The 20046-nt window shown below is 40.8% G+C and overlaps 1 protein-coding gene across 9 annotated transcripts in view; it reads left to right on the forward strand.

Moving 5' to 3' along the window:
* Positions 1-20046, forward strand: part of TMEM108 (transmembrane protein 108) — a 388322-nt gene that overhangs the window by 15557 nt on the left and 352719 nt on the right. The gene's annotated exons all lie outside the window — the stretch shown is intronic.

The raw sequence follows: 20046 nt of genomic DNA on the forward strand, positions 1-20046 counted from the left end.
TACTATATATAAAATAGATAAACAAGATGTTGCTGTGATTTATGTCAGAGAGTGTTCTGCCTATGTTTTCCTCTAGGAGTTTTATAGAGTCCAGTCTCATATATAGGTCTTTAATCCATTTTGAGCATGTTTTTGTATATAGAGTTAAAGAATGATCTAATTTCATTTTTTTTAACATGTGGCTGTCCAGTTTTCCCAGTACCATTTGCTGAAGACATTGTCTTTCTAACATTGTATAGTCTTGCTTTATTTGTCTTAGATTAGTTGGCCATAGGTGCATGGGCCTATTTCTGGGCTTTCTGCCCTATTCTATTGATCTATATTTCTATTTTTGTGCCAGTACCATACTGTTTTGATGAAAGTAGCTTGGTAGTATAGTCTGAAGTCAGACAGCCTGATTTTTCCAGCTGCATTTTTCTTTTCTCAAGATTGCTTTGGCTGTTTGGGGGTCTTTTGATCCATCTCCCAGAATAATGAAAAGAAAAACAAACAAATGGGACCTACTTAAACTCAAAAGCTTTTTCATAGCAAAGGAAACAATAAACAGAATGAAAAGACAATTCACAGATTAGGAGAAAATATTTGAAAATGATATGATCAATTAGGGATTAGTCTCCAAAATTTATAAACAGCTATTATGTCACTTAACACATCAAAACAAACAACACACTCAAAAAATGGACAAGAGACCTAAATAGATATTTCTCCAAAGAAGACATATAGATGGCCAATAGGCACATGAGAAGATGTTCAGCATCATTAATTATTAGAGAAATGCAAATCAAAACTACAATGAGATATCACCTCACACCTCCCAGAATAGTTATCATCACAAAATCCACAAACAATAAATGCTGGAGAGGGTGTGAATAGAAGGGAACCCTCCTACACTGTTGGTGGGAATGTAAATTGGTACAGCCACTATGGAGAACAATATGGAGGTTCCTTAAATGGCGCTAGTGGTAAAGAACCCCTCTGCCAATGCAGGTGATGTAAGAGACTCAGGTTTGATCCCTGGGTTGGGAAGATCCCCTGGAGAAGGGTATGGCAACCCATTCCAGTATTCTTGCCTGGAGAATCCCATGGACAGAGGAGACTGGCAGGCTACAGTCCATGGGGTCACATAGAGTCAGACATGACTGAAGTGACTGAGCACAATACACATAAACTAAAAATAGAGCTACTATATGACCCTGCAATCCCACTCCTGGACAAAATCGTGGAGAAAAGCATGGTCGGAAAGGATACACGCACCCCAATGTTTATGGCAGCACTGTTTACAATTGCTAAAGCATGGGAGCAACCTAAATGACCATCAACATATGAATGGATAAATAAAATGTGGTACGTAAATAAAATGGAATTTTGCTGCTGCTGCTAAGTCACTTCAGTCGTGTCCAACTCTGTGCGACCCCAGAGATGGCAGCCCACCAGGCTCCGCTGCCCCTGGGATTCTCCAGGCAAGAACACTGGAGTGGGTTGCCATTTCCTTCTCCAATGCATGAAAGTGAAAAGTGAAAGTGAAGTTGCTCAGTCGTGTCCGACTCTTCGAGACCCCATGGACTGCAGCCTACCAGGCTCCTCCGTCCATGGGATTTTCCAGGCAAGAGTGCTGGAGTGGGGTGCCATTGCCTTCTCCGCAATGGAATTTTACTCAGCCATTAACAAGAATGAAAGAATGCCATTTGCAGCAGCATGGATAGACCTAGAGAGTGTCATACTGAGTGAAGTAAGTCAGAGAAGGAGAAATATTGTATGACATCCCTTATACGTGGAAACTAAAAAGAAAGGGTACAATGAACTTACAAAACAAAAAGAGACTCACAGACTTATAAAACTTATGGTTGCCAGGGGAAAGGGATAGTTAGGGAGTTTGGGATGATCATGTGCACACTGCTATATTTAAAATGGATAACCAACATGGCCCTATTGCATGGCACATGGAACTCTGCTCAATGTTATGTGGCAACCTAGATAGGAGGGAAGTTTGTGAGAGAATGGATGCCTGTATATGTATGGCTGAATCCCTTCATTGTTCCCCTGAAATGATTACAATATCGGCTACACCCCAATACAAAATAAAAAATTCAAAAGTAAAACAAAATAAACAATAAGGACTTATTGTATAGCACAGGAGACTATGTACAGTATCTTGTAATAGCCTATAATAGAAAAGAATCTAAAAAATAGTATGTGTGTATGTGTGTTAGTGTGCTCAGTCGCATCCAATTCTTTGTCACCCCATGAAGAGGCTCCTCCGTGGGATTTCCCAGACAAGTATATTGTAGTAGGTTGCCTTTTCCTCCTCCAGGGGATCGAACCTGCATCTCCTGCATTGCGGGTGGATTCTTTACCACTGAATCACTTCTGTATGTATAGCTGAATCATTTTGCTGAACACCTTCAACATTGTGAATCAAGTCTACATCAATAAAAATAAATAAATGAAAAAAAAATGATTGAATAAACTTGTTACTTTGGGAAAAAAAGGATACTGTTCTCCCTGCATCTGTTATGGTGAAAATTATCCTGGGTCTTCATAATGTCCTGATTTATCTCCCATATTAGAAATTGAAGGCAGTTTTAGGGTCACTCCGTACAACCTGAGCACTGGTTCATTATCTTCACAGTTGATTCTTTTATGTATAGTGAGATTATCATGAAGATCAATGGTATGAGTGTAGCTGTCATGAGAAGTTATACCTCTTTAAAACAAAGTTTTCTCGGGCCCAACTGACAGGCTTTTTATTCCAAACATCATTTAATAAAATGCAACATGACATTAACAGGATTGCTTGTACAAACCTTGTACAAACCCTCGGAGTTCATTTAAGCACACTCTGCCCCATATTGACTCTCAATTATAGCATGTTTAGCATGAATAAACCTGCTGGTGTTCTCAAACAATGGTAATGCTGTCCTGGCAGTTCTGCCCTCCTGACTGTGGAGCTGAAAGCATATCAGTGTTTCTTTTGTTCACTCTTTCCACGTCTTGCTCAAATGATTTAAGCCATACTTTAGGCTTATAAATTGTAGTTTTTAAAACATATCTCCTTCTGGCCCTTCTCACTCTTCCTTTATGTCTCCATTTTTCTTACTGTATCATGGAGAAAATAAGACTTAAAAATTTTTTTTCTACTCAAGGTGAGAAAAATTTAAATACTTGTATTGCTTTTCTGGTTTGAGCTTCCTTTTTTTAGTTATTAGCATTGGCTGCAATTTCATATATACTTGTGGGTCTCTCACTGCATTAATTTTGTCTCTTGCTTGTTTTTTTAAAAAATTTTATTGGTGTATAGTTGATTTGCAATGATGTGTTACTTTCAGGGGTACAGCAAAGTGATTCAATCATTCTTTTCAAATTCTTTTCCCATATAGGTTATTATATAAACTTGATTAGAGTTCCCTATTCTATATAGTTGTTGTTGCTGCTCAGTTGCTCAGTCCTGTCAATTCTTTGTGACTCCATGGACGCCAGGCTTCCCTGTGCTTCACCATCTCCTGGAGTTTGCTCAGACTCATGTCCATTGAGTTGATGATGCCATCCAACCATCTCACCCTCTGGCACCTCCTTCTCCTCTTCCCCTTAATCTTTCACAGCATCAGGATCTTTTACAATGTGTCAGCTCTCTGCATCAGGTGGCTGAAGTGCTGGAGCTTCAGCATCAGTCTTTCCAGTGAATATTCAGGGTTGGTTTCCTTTAGGATTGACTGGTTTGATCTCCTTGCTGTCCAAGGGTCTCTCAAGAGCCTTCTCCAGTACCACAGTTTGAAAGCATCAATTATTCACTTCTCTACCTTCTTTATGGTCCAACTCTCACATGTATACGTGACTACTGGAAAAATTGTAGCTCTGACTATACAGACTTTTGTCTTTGGTTTTTAATATGCTATCTAGGTTTGTCACTGCTTTTCTTCCAAGGAGCAAGCGTCTTTTAATACTACATAGTAGCATTAATGCTATATAGTAGGTCCTTGTTAGTTATCTAGTTTACATATAGTACTATGTATATGTTAATCCCAGTCTCCTAATTTGTTATTTCCCCCATATTCCCCCTTTGGTAACCATAAATTTAATTTAATTTTGAGGCCTGTGAATCTGTCTCTGTTTTGTAAATAAGTTCATTTGTATCATTTTTTTAGATATAACCAATGTCATATGACATTTGTCTTTCTCTATCTGACTTATTTCACTTAGTATGATAATCTCCAGGTCCATCCATGTTGCTGCAAGTGGTATTATTTCATTCTTCTGATGGCTGAATACTATTGCATTGTGTGTGTATATATATCCCAAACCTTCTTTGTGGACATTTAGGTTGCTTCCATGTCTTGGCTATTGCTGCCATGAACACTGGGGTGGATGTATCCTTTTGAAGCATGTTTTTCTCTGGATATATGCCCAGGAACGGGATTGCAGGGTCATATGGCAGTTCTATTTTTAATTTCTTAAGGAACCTCCATACTGTTTCCATAGTGGCTATTACCAATTTACATTCCCACCAACAGTGTAGGAGGGTTCCCTTTTCTCCACACCCTCTCCAGCATTTATTTATTTATTTATTTTTGTGGATTTTTTTGATGATAGCCATCTGACCAGTGTAAGGTAATAGCTCACTGTAGTTTTGATTTGCATTTCTATAATTATTAGTTGGGGCTTCTCAGGGGGCTCAGTAGTAAAGGATCCACCTGCCAATGCAGGAGATGCAGGTTTGATCCCTGGTTTGGAAAGATCCCCTAGTGTAGGAAATGGCAATCTACTGCAGTATTCTTGCCTGGAAATTCCACGGACAGAGGAGTCTGGTGGGCTACAATCCATAGGGTTGCAAAGAGTCGGACAAGACTGAGCATGCACGCAGGCAGGCAATAATTAGTGATGTTAAGCATCTTCTGATGTGCTTTTTGGCCACCTGTCTGTTTTCTTTACAGAAGTGTCTATTTAGATCTTCCCTTTTTTTTTTTTTTTTTGATTGGGTTGCTTGATTTTGAGCTGCATGAGCCATATGGGAGAAAATATTTGCTTGAATTTATTGATGAGAGGTATAAGTACAACTGCATGGATTTTTCTGCATTCTTTGGTGGTATGAGCAGTATCTCACTGAACCCTTAACAATTGTCTAAATTTTGTGGGCTTTCTCTCTTTTTAGACTTCTGAGGGAAATATATAAAAATCCATGAGATTTGTGGTATGAAAGGATCCATTACAGTATACAGTCAGCCCTTCATATCTATGGTTCTGCATCCATGATTCAATAAACTGTAGATAGAAGGTATTTGAGAAAAGAAGTTACACAAAGTTCCAAAAAAGGGAAAACTTGAATTTGCTGCACTAGCAACTATTTACATGGCATTTACATTGTATTTATAACAATTTAGATAGTATTTTGGAGAAGGCAGTGGCAACCCACTCCAGTACTCTTGCCTGGAAAATCCCATGAAGGAAGGAACCTGATGGGCTATAGTCCATGGGGCTGTGACGAGTCGGACAAGACTGAGTGACTTCACTTTCACTTTTCACTTTCATGCATTGGAGAAGGAAATGGCAACCCACTCCAGTGTTCTTACCTGGAGAATCCCAGGGACGGCAGGGCCTGGTGGGCTGCCATCTATGGGGTCTCACAGAGTCGGACACGACGGAAGTGACTTAGCAGCAGCAGCAGATAGTATTTACATTATTTTAGGTAACATAAGTAATCTAGAGATTACTTTGACACTGATGTTTTATATAAGGGGCTGGAGCACCTGCAACTTTTGGTATCTACTGGGGAATTAACTGGGTCCAGTTCCCCAGCAGATACCTATGGATGATTGAATTTTTCTTTCCAGATCCTCTTTTTGGAGAAGATTTGTGATAGAATTGTTTGTTTGTTTGGGGTTTTGGGGGGCTTATAACCCGAAAGATTATCTAGTGTAACTTCTTTGAGTGGAGAGATATTATAGGCATGCAGCAGGAGCCTCCCACCCTCTTCTCTCCATGAGCACTGATGGAGGAAGTGCCTATGTGTGTGTTTAGGGTGACAGAAAGGGAGGGTGGTAACAATAAACTGGGAGACTCTATTGCATGAAGTTGCTTGTTAATCCTCCTGAAGGGGAAAAACCAGTGTTTTCGGCCATGTGTTCTTCCTCACAGAGTTATTCATAGTAGGAGGAAGCAAGAAATATGTAGCCTCTAATCAAGCTGGATTTTCTTTTAAACTGTTGATTTTTAGTTTTTTAAATTATGGGCACTGGGATGAGAACAGCAACGGGAAGATGAGGTGTACAGCAGCTGATACGTGGCCACTTTGCACCTTGTGTTAGGTTGAGTCTCATACTCTTTCTTCAGTTTTAAAAAAGCCTCTCAATTTCCTGCCTGTGAGCTAATGAGAACTTTCTCCTACTGGAAGCTCTCCCCTGTTCTCTCAGAATATAGGAAGAAGAGCAGATGGGATTAGATCTTGCCTTGGGAGGATGATAGCCCCACTGTGGGTTTGTTGCTGAGGAAGGAAAAAGAACTCGCGTCTTAAATTATTTCCAGGCACATCCTGCGCAGCCCTCAGAATCACCACTCGCAGGTGTGCCCTCTGTGCCACAGCCTGTCTGCCTGGGTTTCTTCCCTTTGCAGCTGGGCAGACCACTAAATGTTGGGGCTACTCCCTTGTGCCCACCACCTTTCTTCCCAGGGTGGAGAAGATGCGAGAGGGATAATCCTCAGGGGTGAGAGGCCCAAAAAGAAGAGACCAAGAAGTACCAAGGGCAAAGCCCTGTTTCCCAGCTCCACTCCAGGCCTTCCTGCTCATCTAGCTTTGCTTCTTTGGGCATTATAATTTGAGCCCACATTTTGGAACTAGGAGACTTTGTTACTAATTGGAATTGTTTTCCTCATTTACTTATTTGTCTCTGGAGTTAGACAGTGAGGTCTCCTCAAGCGTGGACCCTGCCAGGAACGTCTTGTGCATTCTTTGCATGACCTACACTACAGGAGGCACATGGGTAGGGTCTCAAAGAAGGGGGATTGCATGGCGTTAGTAGTTTGTAGCCTATCTTATTCATTCCCGTGTGTGTGTGTGTGTGTTAGGCGCTCAGCTGTGTCTGACTCTTTGTGACCCTATGGACTGTATGCCACCAGCCTCCTCTATCCAAAAAATTCTCTGAGCAAAAATACTGGAGTGGGTAGAAATTCCCTTCTCCAGGGGATCTTTATGACCCAGGAATTGAATCTGGGTCTTCTGCATTGCAGGCAGATTCTTTACTGTCTGAGCCACCAGGGGAGCTTCATTACCATTTTAATGTATTTTCTCAATGTCCACTTGCTTGTTTCTCCCTGGAATGGCATTTATTTTTCCAGGTGGGTGAAACCGTGAATGCCTCCAAAGCTGTCTGCAGTAGGATTGATTTGGTCATATCAGACTTCATCTGTTGTTGAGCTGAATCTTACTTCTCTCTTGTAACCCTGTTTCAGGAACATGAGCCTCACTTTTAACGTAAGAGATTTCCTTAACTACCAGAAGATGGAATTGTCTGTGTGGCTACAGAGGACTCAGTTCACTTCTGTGTCATGTACTTTAATAATTAAGAGTCCATCCAGCTCCTCTTAGTCATATCTTACTCTGTTATTTTTGTTTTCATTTAAGTTGTCCTATTCCTTTGTCCTTTGTTGTTTAATGTAGTCTTTTTTCCTTAGCCAAACCCATTTCTTTGAAGGGCAGGGACAAGACCTATTTCTCATGCATCCTTGGCTACCCTTTTTCTCCCTATAGACCAAATATAAGACTCTATTCAAATTAGGTGATCCATAAATGTTTTAACCTAATTAAACCCAAGCATTTATAGCATTCAACAGGAAGAAATGCCTTTAATACATTAAGATCTAAGCACACCTTAGAGGTCTTCTGGTCTACCTCTTTTTTGGATCAGTTTATTGATTCAGTTATTTCTTAATTCTTCCCTCTATTTTGTGCCAGGCCCTGTATAAGGAGCAGGAGATCTGAGGTGAATATAGAGGTGGAGCTTACTGTCAAGTGGAGAGGATAGGCAATGAACAGATGATTAAATCTGAAAGCTGTAAGTACTGGGAACTCCAGAAGCCCACCACTGGGAAGCTGCCTTAGGGTCCAGGGAAGCTTTTGTGAGAATGTAAGGTTTAAACTGGAGATTATCAATCCAGAGAAAGGAAGTACTTGCCCAAAGCCAGTCAGTAGCTCCTGTGTAGCAGAGCTCAGCCTGTAACCCAGGTTTCTACCCAGATTTCTTAGCAGAGGTTTGCCTTTAACCCAGGTTTATTCCTCTGAATTTTGCGACAATTATGTGAAAGTCCTCATTGTTAAAGTACTTTAATCTTCTGAATTTCATTGAGTACATACCATTTAGCTATTATATGAATAGCTTACATTTTGATGAGAAAGCCTTGTGTATTTTTTCCTTCCTTGCCATGTGTGAAACAATATACAGTGGAGGAGCCTGGTAGGCTGCAGTACATGGGGTCGCTAAGAGTCGGACATGACTGAGCGACTTCACTTTCACTTTTCACTTTCATGCATTGGAGAAGGAAATGGCAACCCACTCCAGTGTTCTTGCCTGGAGAATCCCAGGGACAGGAGAGCCTGGTGGCTGCCTGGTGGGTTCACACAGAGTCGGACACGACTGAAGCGACTTTTGATCCTGTGATAACTTATCTGCTTCATAACTTTTAAGTTTTATTTAATTTCCCCTAACTTATTAGGAGATTTTAAAATTTATTCTACAGGGTGGTAAAAATTAATACAGGAATTATAAAAATTGAGAATAGCTAAATGATAAGTGATAATAAGAATTTAATAAAAATTTCAAAATAAACTTCAGGGGCTCTCTGAGATGATCCCAAGAAGTTGGAAAGGGATCTTTTTACCAGTTTTTCTTAACTCTTCAAAGCTCATTACATATGTGGGCTTGGCCAGAGATGGCAACTGGCAAATCCTAAAGAGAACTCTTCACATATTTACTCACAAGTATTTTTGTGTAAGACGCATGGGAAGAAGACCAAGGTAGTGGGAATGAAGCCCTTGAGAAGAAAGATATTAGAAAGGGGCCCACTTAACCTATAGATATAGTGAGTATTTTGAAAATTTATCATTCCATGTTAGTTTGCAGAGAAATGCATAAAATATGATTACCACAAGATCACATATCAGGTTAATGAAGGCTTGAACTGTGTGCAATTATCTGCAAAATGTTTACATTTAAAAGCTTTTTTTCTGGGTGGTTCTGGTTTCATCAGATTCTCCAACAGGGTTCTCATCACAAAATGGTTAAGAATAATGGTACTAGCAGAAAATACTGATTTTAAAAAGTTTGGAGTGATAGAATCTTTCCATATGTGTCATGAAAATCAGAAATTGTTTAAAAAATTATTCTTTCATAGTATAATAAAACTTATACATGACAAAAAATCACTATAAACAAGATTGAAAGATGTGACTAACTGAAATATTTAGAGCATGTATATTGTTAATGTCTCTTACATCCAAGTAGAAACACATTGGCAATGTGTTTCAACAGCATAATGATGTTGGCAAGAGTGAGTACTTCTGGAGGGCTTGGGTCAGTGTTGTTATAACCAGTTGGTTGATTGGGTCTCTGTTGTTACAACCTTTGTTTCATAGCATAGATGCATTCACAGGGATACCCACTGTAGGTTTGTATTTGATAAGAAAAAACTAGAAATAACCTAAGTATCCATTAGTAGGAGACATGTCACTAAATGTCTACCATGGAATACTATATAGCCATTAAAAATAACACAGTTCTGAACAGAAAGCCCAGAAATGAAGCCACATGTATATGGTCACTTAATCTTTGGCAAAAGAGGCAAGGATATATAATGGGGAAAAGAAAGCCTCTTCAAAAAACAATGTCAAGAAAAATGGACAGCTTTTTTGACATCCTAAAGAGTCAAACTGGACTTTTTTCTCATACTGTGCAAAAATAAACTCAAATGAATTAAAGACTGAAATGTGAGACCTGAAGCCAAAAACTTCTAGAAGAAAACATAGGCAATATTACCAATATGTCTTTTGATCTGCCTCCTCAGGCAAGAGAAACAAAAGCCATAGTAAACAAATTGGTCTAGATCAAACTCATGGCTTTCTTGGTGGCTCAGGTGGTAGAGAATCCTCCTGCAGTGCGGGAGACCCAGATTCGATCCTTGGGTTGGGAAAATCCCCTGGAGAAGGGAATGGCAATCCACTCCAATATTCTTGCCTAGAGAATTCCATGAACAGAGGAGCCTGGAAGGCTACAGTCCATGGCGTTACAAAGAGTCAGACATGACTGAGTGACTAACACAACACAACAACAAAACTCGAAAGCTTTTCTCTGTGGAGGAAACTATTAACAAAATGAAAAGACAGACTACTGAATGGGAGAAGATGTTTGTAAGTAATATATCCTATAATGGGATTCATATCCAAAATATACAGAGAACTTATACAACTCAACATAAAAAAACCAAAAACCTGTCTTAAAAAATGGACAGATCTGATTGGAGACTTTTCCAAAAAAGCCATGTAGATGGCCAACAGAAATATGAAAAGATGCTCAACATCACTAATCATAAGGGAAATGAAAATGGAAATCACAAAACCTCACACCTGTCAGAATGACTGTCATCAAAAAGGCAGCAAGGAACAAATATTGGCCAGGATGTGGAGAAAGGAGAACCCTTATACACTGTTGACAAGACTATAAATTGGTACAATCACTATGAAAAATAGTATTAATGTTTCTTTAAAATCTATACTTATCATATGATCCAGAAATTCTACTCATGAATATATATCCAAAGGAAACAAAAACATTAATTCAAAAAGATACACGCACCCTGATGTTCATAGCAACATTATTTATGATAGCCAAGACATGGAAGTAATTGAAATGTCCATTAATAGATGAATGGATAGAAAAGACACATATACATACACACAATGGAATATTACTCAGCCATAAAAACGGAATCTTGTCATTTGTGATAAAAGGAATGGACCTAGAGGATGTTATGCTAAGTGAAATAGGTGAGAGAAAGACAAATACTATGTGATTTCACTAAATATTTAGAATCTAAAAAAAAAAAATTACCGAATCATTTGGAAACAGAGTCATAGATACAGAGAATAAACTTTATGAGCCCCAATGGGAGGAAGGTAGCAGGGTAACTGAAATAGGTGAGGGAGATTAAGAGGTCCAAACTTCCGATTATAAAATGAGTCATGGGGATGAAATGTACAGCATGGGGAATATTGTCAATAAAATTGTAATCACTTTGTATGGTGACAGAGGGTAACTAATCTCATTGTGGAGATAATTTTGTAATGTATAAAAATATCAAATCACTATGTTCTAACATAACTAATGTAGTATAGTATGTAAATTACACTTCAATTAAAAAATACTTTATGGGAAACTATCTGGCAAACTAGTAAGTTAAATTTAGGTTAAAATAATTATGATCACAGGAAAGCTTAAGTAATATGAGTCCCTTTATATAAAATTGTTTTTATATATGTACTTGAGCAGAAGGGGCTTCCCCAATGGTTCAGTGGGTAAAGAATCTGCCTGCAGTGCAGGAAATACAGGAGACACAAATTTGATCCCTGGGTCAGGAAGATGCCTGGAGGAGAAAATGGCGACCCACTTCAGTATTCTTGCCTGAAAAATCCTATCGACAGAAGAGCCTGATGGGCTACAGTCCCAGGGGTTGCAAAGACACAACTGAGCGACTAAGCACTTGGGCAGAAGGACTATTGAATAACATCTTAGTAGTGTCAGAGAAGGCGATGGCACCCCACTCCAGTACTCTTGCCTGGAAAATCCCATGGACGGAGGAGCTTGGTAGGCTGCAGTCCATGGGGTCGCGAAGAGTCGGACACGACTGAGCGACTTCACTTTCATTTTTCACTTCATGCATTGGAGAAGGAAATGGCAACCCACTCCAGTGTTCTTGCCTGGAGAATCCTAGGGACGGCGGAGCCTGGTGGGCTGCCGTCTATGGGGTCGCACAGAGTCGGACATGACTGAAGCAACTTAGCAGCAGCAGCAGTGTTTTTTCCTAGTGATTTTATTTTGTAGTTTTTCTGTGTGATTTATATGGTTATACAATGAGCGTGCCTCATTAAAATTCCTAACAATATTTAAAACCTGCTTGATCCTACTGATCAAGTGTTTGTAGCACCATCCAAACAACGTAGCATGTTAGTGGGCAGAAAGGATTGTCTTTATAGAACATCTATTAAGTTCAACTTTATATACACCCAGACATTAAGTGTTAAGGATACAAATGAGTGTCTTTGTGCCTAGGAACTTAAAGTCTAGCATAATTCTTAAATGACATGTTATTCTGTAGGTATGCAGTTCATTGGCCTGGAATACATAAGTATCTGCAAAGGAGAGCTTTTACGATGGATGGCATGTGTATTCAAATTTGTCATTTTACCTTGAATGTTTACCCACACGTGAAAGGAAAATCAGTGAGTGTTTCACTTTGAAAGAGATATTTTGACACAATTTTATGGACCTCCAGAATCATTTAAGTGAATGTTGCTACTAGTTTTGACACTTACTTTTAAAAGGAACTAGCAATTTCTTTCATTGGCTTTGTTAGGTATTGTAACCACCTACAATTTAAATCATGGACCCTGATTCTTCTTCATGGCAGTGCTGGAAAATCAGGATGTATATTCTAGGTGAAAAGGTCATTTATTCACTTTGCAAGTAAAATAAGTGCTTAGTCATTCCTTCAGCCAGTTTTTATTTCTCTGAGATGGATGGTTTGCTCTAGCATCGTCATATTATTTTTCCATATTGGAAAATCATAGACTCTTGAGTGAAGGCAGAAATAATAGCCATGAAACTTTTTTAGAGTTTTTGGTAATTTTATTAATTCTCCATTAACATCTCATTATTTAAAACTTTTAATTTTCTGTGGGCTTAGAAAGTAAAAACATCTCTCTGCTGCTAATGGACATTCTTTTGGGCCAAAAGCTAGGAGTGTTTCAAAGAATCTGTTTTAAGGGAAGTTGGTTAACGTCCTCTGCCATCCAGTCTCCTCTTTTACTTTTATGGAAATTTGTGCTGAGGGAAATCTTTGTGAGCATTTTCTAACTCAGGATGTGTATATTGCCTGGGAAACTTAAAACAAGTCTCATGGCACCCCACTCCAGTACTCTTGCCTGGAAAATCCCACAGACGGAGGAGCCTGGTGGGCTGTAGTCCATGGGGTCGCTAAGAGTCGGACTCGACTGAGCGACTTCACTTTGACTTTTCACTTTCATGCATTGGAGAAGGAAACGTCAACCCACTCCAGTATTCTTGCCTGGAGAATCCCAGGGACGGCGGAGCCTGGTGGGCTGCCGTCTATGGGGTCGCACAGAGTCGGACACGACTGAAGTGACTTAGCAGCAGCAGCATGTGAAACTTACTTTCACAGAATTAAATTTGTTTCATTCTAAATTCTGGTGACATTAATGCCAGTTCATTTTTGCAAAGATATACCAAGCCCCTATGGATTCAGGGAGAAGAAGGATGAGACAGAACACTTTTGAGGACTTTAGCCAGTCCCTTGAGCCATGCTGAGGGCTCACTGGAGATCTTAGATTTAGAGTAATAGCATTTAGCAGAATTAGAATTTTGTGACTTTCTTCTCTGGGCCTGTGTGTGAAAGAGTGGAGAGAGGAAGTCAACCAGGGTGTGGCTTTACCAAGTGAGCAGGTCCCTGTGAGAGCAGGAGGAGTTTTCACTCAGGGAGGGAATGGTTCTGACAATTGAACGTGGAATTTACACTGGTGAAGGAGGTGAAGCCAGACAAGAGGAGGCTGATGGAAAGTGAGAAGTGGGAGGATCGGTGGTTATCAGGTCTCATTGAGGTTGCTGGAGTTGGGGTACCGGAAGTGGGAAACTGACAGGATGGTGGTGGTTGGAGATGAATGTGGAGGAATTTCAGTTAAGAACTGGTATGTGTCCTTGGAGTTAGGGTGGAGGACAGAGAAGTGGGGGATAAGAAAGCTTATCTGTGTGGACACTGAATTCACCTAGAATCGTGGCCACCATAGTGGTGGAGTGTGACAGGATGCCAGGAAACCATTTCTTCCTCGACTTTGGGGGAGTGGATGGTACAGTCTGATTTTGTATGATTCAGAACTCAGGAGTTTTTATGGAAGAGGAGAGGAAGGACTGGGCCAGATGTGGTAAAGAGAAGCAGTAGGACCTCCACCCTACCTCTAAGCCCTGTGGTTTGAGAATGTGGGAGAAAATAGACACCACTTGAGAGGGCTGGAGTGGGGGAGTAGTGTCCTCAGGGAACAGCCAGGTAGAAAGACAGAGGAGCATTCAGAAGGAAGGGGGGTCTTCCTGATGGCTGCCTGTTAGTCCCAGAGAGCACAGGAAAAGGGCATCAGATACTGAGAAGGAGGGGAGATAGAAGGTCAAGAAAAAAGTATGAAAGAGGCTGTTTGGGTATAAAAATTGGAGGAATGAGAGGTGACCTGGGCATCTCATTGTGTCTACTGTCAATAGGAGTAACAGGTGTAATGAAATGAGTCCTGATAGTCCAGAGGCTTTAAGTGTAGGGAGTGGGTTGGGAGGCAGGTAGTGTGGATATTAGAGCATCTGGGGTTCTGGGTCTCCAGACAGATTCTTGCTTGAGGGGTCTTACACCAAACACAGAGGGCTCCCGTTTAACCCCAGCTAGACAAGTGTGTGCATGCTAAGTCACTTCATTTGTGTATGACTCTGTGACCCCGTGGACTGTAGTCCTCCAGGGCCTCTGTCCATGGTATTCTTTAGGCAAGACTATCAGTGTGGGTTGCCATGCTCTCCTCCTGGAGATCCTCCTGACCCAGGGATCAAACCCATGTCCCTTAGGTCTCCTGCATTCACAGGCGGATTCTTTACCACTAGACTAGAGGAGGGATGATCTTAATTCTGAGCACTCAGCTCATCCTTATTCCTGCCTTGGGAAGGGTAAAGAGCTGCAGAGGAACATGAAGGCTGTTCTGCTTTATTCAGCTTTGTGAATCACTTATTTCACACATAACATCCCTTTGGCTATGACATATTTCTGCTAATCACTTTGTGCCTGATAAAAAGCCCTCATTCTTTTCTTTTTTCTTTCCTTTCCACTTACCCATTTGCACTGCTATGTCTGGACAGATGAGGCTGTAGTGGGTGCTAGTCTGAGGGCAAAGCATTGAGATGTGCTTATAGGACTCTGCTCAGATACTGTCTGCAAGAAGGCATTTGGCTTAAAACCAGGGATCACTTTTGCTAACCTCAAGGGTATCAGTTCTGTCTTCTGGGCAATCCAAAAATATTCCATAGTACAAGCCAAAAGAAACTAAACAACTAAATGTATGAACTGACCTTTAAGTAATCTATTTTGGGAAAATTAATTTGTGTTTAACTCTTTTAAGCACTGGATTTAAAATTCAAAATGAACTCCTTGATAAGTCCTGATTGTCTACCTGTGGACATATGGTAGTGTTTTAATTCTCACAGGAAGAGATCCAAGAGAGATTTATCAAAAGGACCTAATTTTAATTCTAACTCCTCTTTCTAGAATCCTGCTACGTTTACAAGGATATCACACAGAAATGACATTTCATGAAACATTTGAGTTGTTTTAACATTTCTCTTCTAAAGGTCTACTTTGTATGTAAGGGGACTTCCCATAAATTAATCATAGATTTCAAAACAAAGGGAGGGAACAAACATGAATATAAAGTTTGATTAGAGAAGGAAACTAATTTTTCTTGTGGAAAATTACAGTATATGGTAGCGGTTTCGACGATGGACTGAAGCAGGGGAAGATGGCACTAATGAAATCATGATTTTAAAGGTACCCCTTCCCTCCTTAAAAAGAAATCTCTCCTACAAATCCATTAGATGATATGTAAATAGTAAACACAACGCAAGCTGATTTTCTGGCATTTTTTTCCAACTTTGCATTGACACTTCCTTATATCTGCAATAGTCTTGATCATAGTTTAGTCCCTGAAAGATTCTGGAAGTCCTGAAATAGCAAACTTAAATCAGATCCCTGCCAGGCAGTAAACATTTAGAAAGCAGGACAAGACCTTTTATGTCTCACACACTGACTTTGGAAAAATGATCTCACCCTTTGGGGCGTGCTAGATGCTAAAGCCACAATGATATGATGTTTAAATGAATGTAAATGTGTTCAATGTATATTTATTGAATAAATTAAACTATGGTCAGTGTATTATTTAGTATTGTATATTCTTTTCTAATTCTGTGTTTGCTAGCAATCCAAATCCAAATGTGTAAGGAAATGTACAAATATATATATATATGTACAGGTACACACAGGCATGTTCCTACACAGGATATACCTGCATATACAAAGAGAACCCTGACTCTTTTTTAAAATTAATTAATTTATTTTAATTGGAGGCTAGTTACTTTACGGTATTGTGATTTTTGCCATACATTGATATGAATCAGCCATGGAGACACCCTGACTCTTAGCTAACAGATTTTTCAATTAGCCAGAATGTTGCATTTTCCAACTAGGTATGTACATTAAGCTTACTGTAAATGTAGTTGCATTTTTCCAGTTTTAAATCTTTTTCCTCATAGAGAGAACAACCATGTTTAGGAAACCATGTCTTAGGAAATAAAAATAAGCTCAGGAAAAGGAATGTGTAATTTTGTCATCTCTTGGTGGCTTAAGCCTAATCTCTCCACCTCTGACCTAGTTTTGACATTTTCTAAGCTCTAGTTTATACAGATGAAATCCATTTTTTAAAACATGGTCTGTAAACAAACCATTCTTTATGAAAAAAGTGAAAGGGCCTCAACACAGGGTCATATTCCTTAATTGAGAGCTTCTATGATGACAGGGAAGATCAAGATTGGTGGGATAGGAGGATGTGGAATTCACTTCCCCCGACAAACACATAAAAAATACATCTACGTATGGAACAGTTGTTACTGAAAACCAACTGGATCCTGGAAGAAAAATTCCTATACAACCAAGGTTGTAAGAAAGATCCACATGGAGTTGGGTAAGACAGGAAGAGAAATGTGCCCCAGGGAGGGGACTCTGAGGAAAAGGAAGATTTTAAGGGCAGAGGTACTCCTTGGGGAGTAAATGATTTGAGCAACATATTGGACGCTCCAGTCCTGCGGTCCGACACAGGGAAGACAAATGCTCTTCATTCGTCGGAGGACCAGTGAGACTAACAGGAGGGCTGTTGGAAGCCTGGCCTCCACTCCTGAGGAGCGCACACCCACTTGGTTGCTCCCAAGGCAGGGCAAGGATGGCAGATTGAAACTGCCTGAGCAGAACAAGTGCTCCAGCACCATTTATTATATCATGTCACAGCTCCACAGTGGAGTGATGGTTATTATGGCCAAGGAAAGAGCTTGACTGTTAGTTCCAGAGGTGGCCCAGACCCAAAGTGACGTCTCAGCAGGTCAGGGACAGCCATCACTGGCATTTGCACAGGCAGTGTATCAGAAGAGCCCAAACTCTATGACTGGACCTCCACAGCCTGCACCCCATCACATGCCAAGAACTTCACATGCTGAGAGCCTGCTTGGGTCCTTCTTGTAACAGACTGCTCCCCTCTGGGGCAAGGTGCCGTTGCTAGGATGTGGGAGAGCTCACACTTAAAGCTAACAGAAACAGCTCAAATCCGAGCCTCAGGGCTTCTACTACAGCAACCTGGGACCCAACCCTGCCCCTTGATAGGGCAGTGATGGCCACTGAGCAGAGGGGAAGCCCTGGCTCACACCTAGTTCAAGCCCTAGCCCCTCCTTCTTCAGCATTACCTCCTACCTAGGTGGTAGCCGCTCACACACTCTGAGGAAAGATGTGACTCCTGTTCACATCAGATCCAGATCTCCCACCAAAGCCACAGAGCACATGCTTTGTGCCCACAAGAGAGCACGTGTTCCTAGAAGACACCCCTTCAAGACCTCAATAGGTAACTGTTTCACCTAATTTCACAGAGAAAGTTAAGCAAAATGAGAAGACAGAGGAATTGATCTCAATTAAAAGTAAGAGAAAACTCTTAAACAACAACAAAGAAAACCACAATGAAACAGAAATAAACAACTTACCAGATAGAGAATTCAAAGCATTAGTAATAAGAATGTCAACTGAGTTAGGGGGAAAAGTAGATGAACATGGTGAGAATTTTAACAAGGAACTAGAAAGTATAAAAGAACCAGTCAGAACTGAAGAATACAAAAACAAATCAAGAAAACATGAGAAGGATGGCAGAGAAATAAGACAGGGAGATCACATCTCTCCCACAAATACATCAAGAATTCATGTGCATTTGGAACAACTCCTACAGTACAGCTTCTGAACACTGGCAGAAGACTTCTGAAAAGGCAAGCCAGTCTCCTTAGAACAAGGTAGGGCAAAAGATAGATACAGGATTTCAGGGCACCTGTGAGCTGGGGAGGGAGTCATAAAGGCAGAGAAGTTTCTGCACACTCAGAAACCCACTCATGGGCAGAATCAGGGGTGAGCCTCAGAACTTCAGAGGGAAATGTAGCATCAGGTGCTCAAAAGGCAAAAAAAGAGAGAATTCACAACAGAGATTGTTGCTGACCAGAACTTCCCAGCTGAGAAGCAGGTTGCACGCCTGCATCCGCAGCCTGAGTTTGCTGAGGCTCAGGCTCAGGGATCAGGCCCCAGGTAGGAGACTGGGGTTGGCTGCCATGAGGGCTAATACAATGCAGCTAAGGGAGTCCAGGAAAAAGACTGGGTGTCCTTGCTGGGACACTAACCTCGCACATTCGCAGACAGCATCTGTGTGCCTGGTGGCAGCTGCCAAAACTGGCAAAACCAGCAGAATTAGACATGACTGCAGTCTATGATCCCAGAGTGGGAAACATAAGCCACTGGCAACTGCCAAAGCCAGGAAGAGTGCCTGAGGCAGTGGACAAAACGCTGCAATGGCCCTGACCCAGAGGTGGCAGCAGCTATCAGGCTGTGAGCAGGCACAGGTTACTGCCCACACCTTGCTGGGACCCCAAGCAGCTTGGCTCTTCCTAGGGACCCAAGACCCTAGTCCAATTTCTCTGGGAGAGGTCAAGACCCTCCTCAGACTGTAACAACATTTGGCAGGTCTCTATTGTAGCAGGCATTCCCTGGTACATCCCAGTTGTGTCGCCAAACCCCTCTTCACAGTCCCATTGAGCAAGTGAGCCCTCATACTCCTTGGCCTTCACCCCCTCTTGTCTGGGTGGGGAACAGACATCAAAGGGCGGCCTGCAAGCAGAGGCAGGGCCAAAACCAAAGCTGTGCCGCCAAAGAAAAGGAAGGGAATTAACCCCTGCAGCTTCAGGTTCAGTGGGTTAAATCCCTGCAGTTAGCCTGAGATTATGGACTTTGGTAGGAAGTACAATCTGGAGTAAGGCCAAACCTGAGACAGAGCAGATCCCATAATACCCACAACAGGTCCAGAGACCTTCCTAGAAATATTGGAGGGCTTTCTGAGTAAGCAGATTGACTGGAACGTGTGGAGTGGAAAATGGAGGAATCATGAAGGTGTTCCTTTCACTACCACTCTATATATAATTTTCTCTTTTTTTCTTTTTGTTTTTTGTATTCTTTCTATATTATTCCTTTAATCTTTATTTTTCATAACCTACTTTTTCCTTTTTAAAACACTTTATTTTTAATAAATTCATTTCATTTTATTTCCCTATATTTATAGTACCCTTTAGTTCTATTGCATTTTCCCCAGGTTTTTGATTTTGTATTCTTGCTAGTCTAGTCTTTAGTATTCATTTTCACTTATGGGTTTGTTTATTGATTTGATAGCTCTCTTCTTTTTTGACTCCTGTTTTTATCCTTTTCTTTTTTCTCTTCTCTCTTTGTAAGACTGTGAGTCTCTTTGCATTTTCTCAGCTGTTGAATGTTGCTTTCACCAATGGAGTCTTGTCTTCTGTGCTATGTGGCATGTAGTCTTGGTGCTATAGTAAGGGGTTTAGCCTGAACTCCCGAGGTGGGAGACCTGAGTCCAGGACTTTGGACCACCAGAGTACTCCCAACCCCATG

The sequence above is a fragment of the Bos grunniens genome, chromosome 1 (assembly GCF_055505025.1).
Source record: "Bos grunniens cultivar Pamir isolate PY7600 chromosome 1, Bosgru_T2T1.0, whole genome shotgun sequence".
Lineage (NCBI taxonomy): Eukaryota > Metazoa > Chordata > Mammalia > Artiodactyla > Bovidae > Bos > Bos grunniens.